The sequence below is a fragment of the Sebastes fasciatus genome, chromosome 3, assembly GCF_043250625.1.
Source record: "Sebastes fasciatus isolate fSebFas1 chromosome 3, fSebFas1.pri, whole genome shotgun sequence".
Classification (NCBI taxonomy): Eukaryota; Metazoa; Chordata; class Actinopteri; order Perciformes; family Sebastidae; genus Sebastes; species Sebastes fasciatus.
The window spans coordinates 13,839,733-13,852,344 of record NC_133797.1 but is presented as its reverse complement, the minus strand read 5'-3'; the positions used below and the strand labels follow the sequence as shown (position 1 = coordinate 13,852,344).

The 12,612-nt window shown below is 40.8% G+C and overlaps 1 protein-coding gene across 1 annotated transcript in view; it reads right to left on the bottom strand.

Annotated features, from left to right (window-relative positions):
* Positions 1-12,612, bottom strand: part of LOC141765417 (uncharacterized) — a 103,607-nt gene that overhangs the window by 29,667 nt on the left and 61,328 nt on the right. The window lies entirely within an intron of this gene.

Genomic DNA, 12,612 nt, shown 5'->3' with positions numbered 1-12,612 from the left:
AAGACCACTTTCTCCAGCATTCGGTCAGGGAACTGAGCTTGCAGGTACACATACTGCTTCATGTTGGGATCCTTGCTGAAGTCTCCAGCAGGGATCTGAAACCAGTATGAAGAGATACAAGCAGAGCATGAAGAGCAGGGTGGGGTAACTTACATCATGTGCGTTTCTGGATTCATTTCTAGATTCTTTCTGGCCATGTTAGAAAATGAAGCCAAGTAACAGTAACATATACAGCGACAGTATTTCATTTACCGTTATTTGTCCGAGCGCCTGGAAGTTGTTTCCACTGGTAAGTGTCACAGGTGTGAATGCCAGCCTTTTGTTTTTGGTTGGATGGTTCCTCACGCTGATTTCGATCGGGATGTTTGCACCGGAGCAGTCTTGACACTCCACAAAGATGTTTTCTGCTGTTCCTACCCTCAACAAGTTGGGGGCAGACATCACCTGCCTGCAGAGCAGCGATGAGAGAGGAAGAGTAATGTGTAGTCACTGTGCAGAAAGAACCACATGCTGTTTAGGTACTGACAAACATGTTTTTTTATGCATTTAAGGCACTATAAGACACACATGTCGGAAAAAGTGCACTCAGTAGAGTGCAGATCTCCGCCAGGTGTGTCTCCCTCTCCCCTCCAAAACAAAGAAGTTGGATCTCACTATTGTCCCTTATGGTCAAGATGGCGGCGTAGATAACAAAAACAGGGATTTATTCATTGTGTATTGTGCCTAACTTTAGTGGATCATAACATATCGGTATGGAATTAATCTGCAGATACTCCAGTTCAAAATGAGACCAAACATTTCTGTGGATGTCAGTTTTTTCAGCTACGACAAAGGTCAAAATGTGGCCGGCAACAGACTAAGATAAGGCTTGTTTTTAGCCTAGCCGTTTGCCGGAAATGCTTTCAATCATGGTATAAAATAGTCAATGAAATAGTTTTTTCAAATTGTGAATCACCGCAACTATGAGAGGTCCTTGAGCACAAAGTCATAAATGAGTACAAAAACATAAAAGGCCAATGGGTCCAGTAGTATACAAGATTAGCTGTGGACAGACAGACAGGTCCATGCACACACACGACTCACATGCTTACGTCTGGCGGAGATAATAATGGAGGGTTATCACTGTTTAAACATGTGATTTACATCTTTATTTGTCCAAGGGTTTTAAGAGTGGATCTCTTAGAGAAGTGATTCCCAAACTTTTTTTTGTGTATGACTCTTTAAAATGAATGATAAATGAATGACTGAATGAATGAGAGACTTTATTTCGAACATAAAATAAATAAAAACAGATACAAAATAAGAACAAACAAAACAAGAGTAATAGTGTCACAAAAGGAGTAGGTAGAAGTAAAACTCTTCTCCTCTATTAACTCATATATCATAGAATGATCATACAATATAATATAAAAACTATCCCAGATTTATTTACATCCCAAATTAAATATATGAACAGCATCCCAAGTTTATTTACAACCCACAAATCCATCTGGAGTTAAAGAGTATATAACCAACCCTTAACACAACCCTTATCACAACTCTTCCTCAACCATATACCTCCCAAAAATATCTTTTTTTTATAGCTTTTTAAAGTGATTTATATTTGTGCTCCCCTTCAACCCATCACCTAACCCATTCCACAAATCCACCCCACAGACTGAAATACACATACTCTTGTAGTGACCCACCATCTGATCTATGGCCTGTTAGGAAACAGCCATAAGAACACAAGGAACCTCTAAGCAGAGGACGCGAGAGCCTGCCTTTTTACCAACTAACTTCAAGCAACAACCGCAAGGAAGTTAGCACCAAGCTATCAAGCTGCTGGGAAGAAGTATTGGAGCGATCAGCTTCCTCCAATCTGCACAGCAAAGACGACATCTTTGACTTGGAACCACAACTTCAACACATGGAATTACAAACCCTGTTCTTCCATGGATCGGTAACGTACTGGGCTTACTTTAGCAGTAGCAATTGCAAATAGCTGAGCAAGACTGTTCAACTTTGATTTCTAGGATGTACTTGTATTGATTTGGTTTAATGTTATTCATTGAGTTTGACGGTTGTGATATTATTTGTATTTGATATTTGGGTAGGTGGCTTCGCCACATCTGATGTGTTTAGTTTATGCTTCACATAGACAAGGTCTTGCATGCAAACTAACCATCTTTTCTAACCCACTGCACATCTAACACACATTAAGATCACATACATTTACTGTGAATTAGTTAAACATAAACATACAGCTTCAGATAATCTTAACCCCCACATCATCCCCCCCCCCCTTCTGTCCTTCCTGAGCACATGTGTTCCGAAGAACAAAGAGGTCATGTGGTGACATGTTGGCGTCCATCTTTGATCCCGCCATCTTTGTAGTTTTACAGTGCTTGCCCCCTTTTGTTTGATGGCAGACATCTTGAGACAAGAAGCCATCTTGTCTCCCCCCCCCCACCCCCCCTCTCTCTCTCTCTCTCACACACACACATACACACACACACACACACACACACACACACACACACACACACACACACATGTTTAACTTACACACTTTGTTTGGTTTGTTTAGTTTAGTTAGATTAATATTGTGTTTTAAACCTTTATTATCTTGTAAATAAATGTTTGTGGAATATACATGTTGGTCTCTTTAATGTTGTACAAGAGTGAATAATGCCAGCCTCTGCTATGTCAAGAACTCCGATATCCTTCAACCTTTACTATCTATTTTGGTTATAGTTATTAATTTAATTATTAATCAACGTTCCAAATTGATAGTTTAGCATATATAATGAGACTATATTAACGTTTTGGTCATTGGTCCCTGATTCCAGGGTGGTGCCCCGTTTATTATTAATGTTTATTGATCATCTTTATTAATATTAATAATTATATTATTATTTATTAATTCATTTGCTAATTACCAAACCTGTTACTGCCAAATCCCTATACTCTTCTTTTTTGTACGAACACCATACTTTTTAAAATTCAATTTTCCTCTTAAATTATAACCCCTCTCCCTGTCACAAAACATTTTTTGAATATTGCCTGGAAGTGAATTATGTCTTAAAACATAATTATTGCGGTTTTAAATTTGACGAAATCCATGAATTTCAATGCATTTGTCTTTAAAAACAGTGTGTTCGTGTGTTCCCTATATCCCACATTATTTACTATCCTGATTGCTCTCTTTTGTAGTATGCATAATGGTTGTAAGTTGCTTTTATAAGTGTTACCCCAGACTTCCACACAGTAATTCAGATATGGTGATACAAGTGAAGAATACAGAATGTGCAGTGATTTATGGTCCAGTATGTGTCTTGTTTTCCCTAAAACTGCTATGCTCTTTGCCAGCTTTGTTCTTACATAATTTATCTGAGGTTTCCTGCAGATTTTGTGGTCCAGTATTACACCCAGAAATGTATTTACACATACTCTTTCAATATTTCCATCATCTATTATCATTTGTACTTGTATGTCTATTTTTTGGTTTCGAAATAACATAAATTTAGTTTTGTCCAAATTTAATGACAATTTATTTCTGTCAAACCACCGTTGCAATTTTCTGATTGCTGTTTTTGCCACCTCCAAAAGCTGCTGCAGATTTTCCCCAGAACAAAAAATATTCATGTCATCCGCAAATAAAACTAAATTCAGTGTTCTTGACACCTTACCTATGTCATTTATATACATAATAAACAGTTTTGGACCCAATACTGACCCCTGTGGGACCCCACAAGTAATACCTGAGCATGTTGAATTATAATCCCCTATTTGCACGTACTGCTGCCTGTTTCCTAAATAACTTCTCAACCAGTTCAGCACTACCCCTCTTATACAATACCTTTCCATTTTATTGAATAATATATCATGATCAATGGTGTCAAATGCTTTTTTTAAATCTATAAATACTCCTATCGCATACTTCTTGTGATCAATACAACTGTTTATTTCTTCTGGTAGCTCCATTAATGCCATTGCTGTTGATCTGTTTGCTCTGAACCCATATTGACTGTCTGTCAGTAAATGGTGCTTTTCAATGAAGTTATCTAATCTTCCAATGAACAGTTTCTCCAATATTTTAGGGAACTGGCAAAGTAAAGATACAGGCCTGTAATTAGTGAAATGATGTTTGTCCCCAGCTTTATATAGTGGAATAACTTTAACAGTTTTCATTTTATGTTGAAATGTGCCAGTTGTGAATGATAAGTTACAGATGTAGGTTAGTGGGTTGGCAATTCTGTCAATGACTTTCTTGACTAGTGTCATATCGATTCCATTCCAGTCAGTAGATGTTTTATTCTTGCACTTGTTAACTATGTCTATGATTTATTTTCTGTCTACAGCTTTGAGATAAATTGAGTTTGAATTCCTTGTAATGTAGCTTTCAACAACCTCCCCATCCTTTGTCATTGATTTTTCCTGCCAACTTTGGTCCCACATTTACAAAAAAAATAATTAACCCATTGACCACATCATTCATATCATTTAAAGACCTATCGTTATCAATAAAATATTCAGGGTAACTTGAGCTAGCCGAACGGTTTCTAATAATACTGTTTAATATATTCCATATGCCTTTGATATTGTTTTTGTTATTTTCTAGTAATTTTGAATAATATTCCTTCTTGCATATCCTCATAATATTATTAATTTATTTTTGTATTTCTTATATTTATGTTCTGCCTCTTTAGTTCTACATTTTATGAATTGTCTATATAGAGTATTCTTTTTTTTACAAGTATTTTGCAGGCCTTTTGAGATCCATGGTCTGTTTGTATTATTTTGCCTAGTGTTACCTTGTTTTATTGGACAGTTTTTGTTATATAATGACTTAAATATATTTAGAAATGTTTCATATGCTGTGTCAACATCATTTTCTTCATAGAAGGTTTTCCAGTTTTGTGATAGCAATTCAGTTCTGAATGCATTTATGGATTATTCTGTTCTCAATCTCCTATATTTGATTTTATGGTCCTCCTTCTCTTTTCCACAATCATAGTCATGGATCACAAAAACTGGCATATAGTCACTGATGTCATTCATCAGCAGCCCGCTCACTAAGCTACTTTCCATGTAATTTGTAACTATATTGTCGATTAGAGTGGCACAGTGCGCTGTTATTCTGCTTGGTTTGGTGATCAGTGGATATAAACTCATACTATACATTGTGTTAATAAATTCGTCTGTCATTTTGTGTTTGTTAGGATTTAGCAGGTCTATATTGAAATCCCCACAAATGAATGTAACCTTCTAATTAGTTTTGGCAAATATTCTCCCCATACTGTCTTTAAAAGTTTCAATGCAGGCTCCTGGTGTTCTGCATACACAACTGACAATTACATTTCTTTGTTTTTCCATGCAGATCTCTACGGTGATGCATTCCATCACATCATCAATAGTGGTTGACATGTTTTCTAAAATCTTATATTTCAGACTATTTTTCACGTACAGGGCCACACCCCCTCCTTTTTTGCTCTTCCTTCATATCCTTTCAACTCGAAATTTGCTTCCTTCTCAGAATTGAGCCAGGTTTCAGATATTACAATGACATTGAATGGTTTTGTGAATTGACCTAAGTATTCTTTGATATTTTGGTAATTAGCATATAAGCTTCTACTGTTGAAGTGAATAATTGATATTCCTTGAGCTGACTCCACATTGCTGTTATACTGTTCATCGGTGTAGTAGCAACATGTGTTGTTTAGATGGTTAAAAAAATTATTGTCAGAATCAATTTCTTCCAGTTCCAGTTCATGCATATTGTGTTCAGATAGTGTTCAGTGAATGTTATGTAATTCCACAAGAACCCATTTTCCACAGACAGGTATGATTACCTTGTTGTGTTGTTCTGGTGTCAATGGTATTTGTCCAATTCTTCAATTTCTCTGATAACCAGCACTCTGGCCTCCTCTGGTAACCCGTTCAGTTTGATGATCACTTTACAGTTTGCAGTCCATGTTGATTGAATTTCCCTCTGCTTTCTTAGAAAGCGTGGATTTCTGGCAATATCTGCATTTTTCTTTGTAAGATGTTCATTCACATAAACGTCGGACCCCTTAAGCTTCCTTCCTCGTCTAAGCAGCGTATTTTTGTGCTTTCTGTTGGTAAACCGGATTATTATGGCCAGTTTGTCGCTCTTGTTCCTCCGGGGGAGAGGTTGGCATGCCTCGATGTCGGTGTTGTTGATGGAGATGCCATTATTGTTGAAGAAGGCCGTCACCTGTTGTTCGAGGGACTCCTGGTCGGGCTCGGTGAGCCCCCCGCCGTCCGCTGGTGTCAACGCCCGGGCATATGACTGAGGCCTGGTCTCCAACCCGCTAACGATCACATCCTTTATGCGGGAGTACTTGTAGGGGATTTACAAATGGGAACAGGTTTGGTTATTAGCTAATTAATAAATAATATTCATAGAATTATTATTATTAATAAGAATTATCAATTAACATTAATAATGAACGGGGCACCACCCTGGAATCAGGGACCAATAACCAAAACGTTAATTCAGTCTCATAAGGGGATTGTTCACTCCAAATGCCAGTATTTGAACACTACTTTACATTTAGGAGATGAACGGTGAAGGGTGAATCCGAGCACTAACTCTCACAACCAGCTGTTACTACAATATAAATGCACAATAAACACAGACAACTGCTATTTAACGTAAGACCATTTATTTAAATATAGTGATCTCAATCAACAATAAACAACACTCTAACAACATCAATCTAAATCAATAGTTATTAAACAGTAGTAATTAAAGATTAACAACACTTTCAATAAACAAATGGATATTCTACAATGCAGCTCTAAGCACTAAACTAGAATTAAACAAAACACAAAAGCAAGAGAAGATGTGTGTGTATGTGTGTGTGTGTGTGTGTGTGTGTGTGTGTGTGTGTGTGTGTGAATGAATGTGTGTATGTGTGTGTGTCTAGGTGTGAAATGGGAGTGTCTGTGTGTGGAGGAGGAGCAAGGGGAAGCTCGAGGTGGACGTCACCACGTAAGTGGTTACGTCACGTAAGGGAGGTTGCTCGAACGTTACAGACCACGCACAAACGGGATGTGAGTCCCACGTGTCGGTAAAGTCGGAATGTGTGTGAGCCTATGTGAGGAGGCGTGTCTATGTGTGTGTGTGTGTGGGAGGAGCAAGAGATATCCCGAGGTGGACGTCACCACGTAAGTGGTTACGTCACGTGAGGGAGGAGTTGCTCTAGTGGCGGAAGCGCCACGAAAGTTACCGACAACGCACAAACGGGATGTGAGTCCCACGTGTCGGTAAAGTGTGTAGAAGTGGAGAAAAAGAGACGCGCTCAGAGCGCAGCAAAAAGAGGTTCTTACTGCCTCGGAAAAAGACGTAGCAGCTGCATTAAAATCACTCAGAAGCTCGGCAGGCAAACTTACGTTTGTCGGCCGTGCGCTGGTCCTTTAACTGATAGAATACAGCTACAGGTCTTGAACCGAACACAAGAAAAACCCACGGCGGGGCGCACTGTCAACACAGTAAACACAGTAAACAAGCAAAACAAGCAGCAGCAGGAATCCTAACGGCCGCGCGAGAGATGTAATAGCTGGATTATTATTACTCAGAAGCTTGGCAGGCAAACTCACGTTTGCCAGCCGTGCACTGATCTTTTACTAATAAACTACAGCTACAGATCTTCACGTTTTGGCAGAAGCTAACACAAGGAGCACACAGTGATCAAACAGTCAGCAACAGTAAACAAATATAACAAACAAGCAAAGCAAAGCAAAGCAAGTCAAGCAAACAAATGGACTCAGCGGTCCGTACGTTTAGTACAAATCAACAATAGTTATTAACTTATTGGAATACACAATTTCACTAGTCTCTGCCCAGACACAAGCCTCTTACTTGGATCGCTTCTCCGAAGCGATAGTGGTGTAAATCGTCGTTAATTGGTCCGGCGGCGTCGCGCAGGCTCGGACAATAACGGGCCGTTATGATGCTCGTCAGCTGATGAACGGCAGGGCTGGATCTCCGTGTGGCAGCGGAGGGAAAGCAGCCAGAGATGAAGGAAAAGGCGGTGCGCACGTTTCCTTGGTGAAGAGCGGGGGCTGGACGTTTCTTCCTTCTGCAGGGATGAGGATCTCAAAGTCTGATGGACACAACAATAGCTTAACTCGTCCAGCGAGGTCAGGAACTGTGGCTCGGTCTTAAGGTGAACGCTGTAGCGTTGGGTACCTCCTGGAGCAAACGAAGTCGCAATGGAAAGGGGGATGATTTTCAGGTTGGCGTGCTTTTATCTCCTGTGAGATTGTGGGCGTGTCACCGGAAAGACCCCCCAGTTCCTGTTAGCCTCGTCCAATGGGAGCCCTTGTTTGGATTCAAATGAAATCTCACACCTAGGTGAGAGATTTCAAGAGCTGGCGGTTTAGTCTTTGTTACTGTTATCAGGCTTCTGATTTCCCATGTAGGCCTAAGGCTCTTTGTCTCCCAGGCCCTGGTGAGGCCCCTACATACTGCTCCAGGTCCGCCACCCGGCACTGTAAGAGGATTATCCTCTTGTCCTTCTCGGCGTGTTGTCTCTTCAACTCCTTAATTTCCCCCATCAAGTCCATTATTAGTTTTTGCTGTGTAGACACAGTTGCAATTTCTCCAGACATAAAGTTCAGCGCTTTCTTTATCTCTTCGATCTCCTCGTCCGAGATTGCACTGCTTTGCCTGGTTGTCTTTGGTGGCATGTTGTTGTTTTGTTCGTTGCTAATAGTTCGCTATGTTAGTTCTTTTCACTTGGCCTTGGTCCAAAAGAAAAGTTCCTCCGTTACTGTTAATGTACCATTAATGTGCTTGTTACCCCTCGTCAGGAATCGGCCTTACCTAGGGCATGAGTGTGACCTTTTTCTGGTGAGATTATTGTGTGCTCGTAGAGGGGGACCTTCTCAGTATTTCAAAAGCAGAGGTCTGAAAATTAAACCTAATTTTGTGCATCAGAAATGTTATTTTTTGTCTTCTGACCCCTCAGGTTTATCTTGCCCCCCCCTATGTGCTCTCAGGATCATGAGCTCCGGCATGGACACACAATAAGTAATCTATTGATTACCTTGATGAAGATCCAGCACTGGATCTACAAAACATTTCATCATGGCTCTAGACTCTTGCTCTGTCTGGCGTAATGCATCGTTGTGCAAACTCTCAACAAAGTTTAGGCCAATTTACTGGCATCATTTGAAACACCACATTACCTTGTGACACAAAGTGCAAACTGGACTACAGCCCCTCATTATGTAAGACACACAATATTTGTATCCATACACTTTTTAAATGTAATATAAATGCAGAGAACCTCAAGTATTGTTGTTGCTCCTATTACAGTTTAACCAATAACAATGTGAATATTATGAAGATGAACAAACAAACTGTATATTTTAGCTCTGTTTTCTTTTGTCAATTAATTCAAGCACAGGGGGAAAAGGTATAGGCTGGTCTACTTACAATGGAGCTCCATCAGCAAGAGAAGTCAGGGAGACAAAAGCCACAGAGGCCAGCAGCCACAGCAGAGTCATCCTCAACTGATCCTGATCCGCTGTCAATGTAGCCTGTCGCTGTGCAGCACCCTCTTTTTATCCATTCTCACCCCTCCTCCTGCACCCCACTTTCCCTTTCTGTACAGATGTATTAATGTATTAACACAAACAAACACATGATTTCCCAGCAGCAGTTGAGAAACTGTTGAATTCTGATAAGCTCTGATCTGAGGAAAAAGATAAACAACAGAAAATCAATGAGGGGTTTATGTGACAGGGTCAAAAATGCCTTGTTCATGCTGCATGTTTTGTGGTTGTTTTTATTCTATTTTGCATGTTTTATCCCTGCATGTTGTGTTGTAGGTGCACAGACCTTTTAAAGGGCCTATATGTAACTTTCAGAATTGCTTGTTAACAGCGACACCTGTGGCCGTTAAGTCAACGAAAGTCAGCGTCGGGTTCGCGCTTGTGCTCGCTCTACATAGACATGAACGAGCATCGCTCAATACAGTGAGGCGACACACGTCAGCTAAAACCACAATATCATTCTATATTTCACCTGCTTGGCAGTAATGTTAGCTGATCAGATGAAGGTCTCTCCATGAATCACTGCTAATCCTAGTGTTGGCTTTTCCTGCTTCAGCCTCCCGACTGCGCCCGCAGGGAGACACCTGCACCCAGTCAGAGACGATAACATTTCTCGCTGCGGAGCCCCGTCACTTCACAAGACACGGGCACCTCTGTTGGTCTGGAGGAGCTGCAGCAGTTATTTCTGCACAAACGTCAACTGTACATTCACTAGATATTATCAGAGCTACCAACTCTTCTGCAGTGTGCAGTGAGCGCGCATGAACGTGTGGAGGTGGAGCGAGACAGCGAGAAAGCTGTGTGAGTGAAGGCAAGCAGGCAGAGGAGGAGAGACTCCGGCCACACGTGAGCGCTCATATGCCAGGGCGTATGGGATAGGTAGTAGCTACTACCTACCAACGGCTCTCCTGAAGACTATTAACTACCAACGGCTCTCCTGAAGGCTACTACCTACCAACGGCTCGCCTGAAGACTACTACCTACCAACGGCTCTCTTGAAGGCTACTACCTACCAACGGCTCGCCTGAAGACTACTACCTACCAACGGCTCTCCTGAAGGCTATTAACTACCAACGGCTCTCCTGAAGACTACTACCTACCAACGGCTCTCCTGAAGACTACTACCTACCAACGGCTCTCCTGAAGGCTACTACCTACCAGCCCAGTGACCAGCGAGTTCCTGTGTGACGTCATGCAGCAGACCGTGTCCGTCAACGCAGCTCCACTCAGACCGTTGGTCGGCAGTTGGTCTCCTGCCGCTCCAAGAAATAGTAAGTACTCTTTGGTACATTTGAGTGGCGGACACACTGAGACAGGACAGGAAAGCTCGTAGCTGGAGTTGGTGATAGCCAAGCAGTGAGGAACACACTACTGGTCGTGGTGTCTCTGTTATTTCACAGCTTCGGACGAAGACCGTGTGGTAGGAGTAAGGGAGGAGCCAAAAGACGGACACGGTGAGCCACTGGACTGGACCTGCTAGAATGGACTGGATTAAAGAGCCGGACTGGAATTCACTGGATCGCTGGATTGGACTGGACTTTTTTATAGGGTTTTAACCTTGCTGGTAGTAGCATTTTATTTATTTTAGCCTTTAAATTGATCATTCATTTAGACCCATGTCATTTTAATTATAATGAATCTGGTTTTAATTTGACTATAGACTTCTGTCTGGTTTTTAACTCCGCTCACCTGATTTTAAAAGAACCTGAATCTTTCAGAGTCCTAGGCTCTAAGTATTTCCTAGGACTGTTGTCGGCTCCAAGTAAAATCATTCATAGTTAAATGTAACTAGTATCTTAAGTTGCAGCCTTGCTGTTGGGCCCGGACCACATTTACATGGTTGACTAACTTCTCAGCATACAGTCGAATGAACAGGTCACTGAAAAATTATAGATAAACAGCTTTTAATGTTTTCTAATGTGACGCCTTTGTTTTCTTCTTGTTTGAGTCACTTATACTTCTTATTCTGAGACTGCTGAATCAGTGTAAACATAAACAAACATATTGAACATGCACACAGACAACTAGTCGGGTGAAAGTCGGGTTGAGTAATTTCTGCATGGGCAAAGTATCTGGCAGGATTTTTTTGGAGTTTCAACAGCAGATTTGATCAAAATGATCAAAAATCCCTCCAAAATACAACATTAAGACACCGAGACCTCGAGGAACACCATACCACATTTGGTATGAAAAACTCTTGACATTTTGAGATTTCTGCATGAATAGGATTTTTCTACGATCGGATGGCGAGCACTTCTGTTCTGGAAACGGCTCAGAAACTCCCTTATTGTCAATATAGCTAGGAAAGACATCCATCCTCTGAATTCTCTAGGTCTCTAGTTTGTGGCTGTAAAGTTTCTTGAGACTGTGATTACCCTAGAGGTCACCACAGGTCATTTTATACAGTGAGGTCAAGTTTTAAAAAAAATGGTCTCACTATATGAAATGGCTACTATGAGGACTAACATCATCAAACATGAATACAGTTGGGCTCATTTGATCCACAAGAGTCTCAGCCTTACAGTCATACCCAATTTATGTAATTCAAAGACTGTTTGGGGACCCCAGTATGCAGAAATATTCAAATACCATTTTGGAATAGGCAAAAATAACACATTTATACTGCATGCAAAAAACTGCATGTTTTTGCCCCAAACTGCATGTGATTATCATAAAGTGGGCATGTCTGTAAAGGGGAGACTCGTGGGTACCCATAGAACCCATTTACATTCACATATCTTGAGGTCAGAGGTCAAGGGACTCCTTTTAAAATGGCCATGCCAATTTTGGAGAGTTGCTGAGCCTCCTCCCCCAACATGCTAGCATCACATGGTTGGTACCAATGGATTCCTTAGGTTTTTTAGTTTCATATGATATCTGTACCTTCTAGCTCTAAAACTGAACCTGCTACAGCCTCTGAAAGACAGTAAAGTCGGTCAGGATTGCCTGTGATCCCACGGGTCTCAGGGGGTTAAACTTCTACCTCTAGTTGAACTTCTCAAAGTTTACTATACAGCAACCAACATAATAGTAATCAAGCAT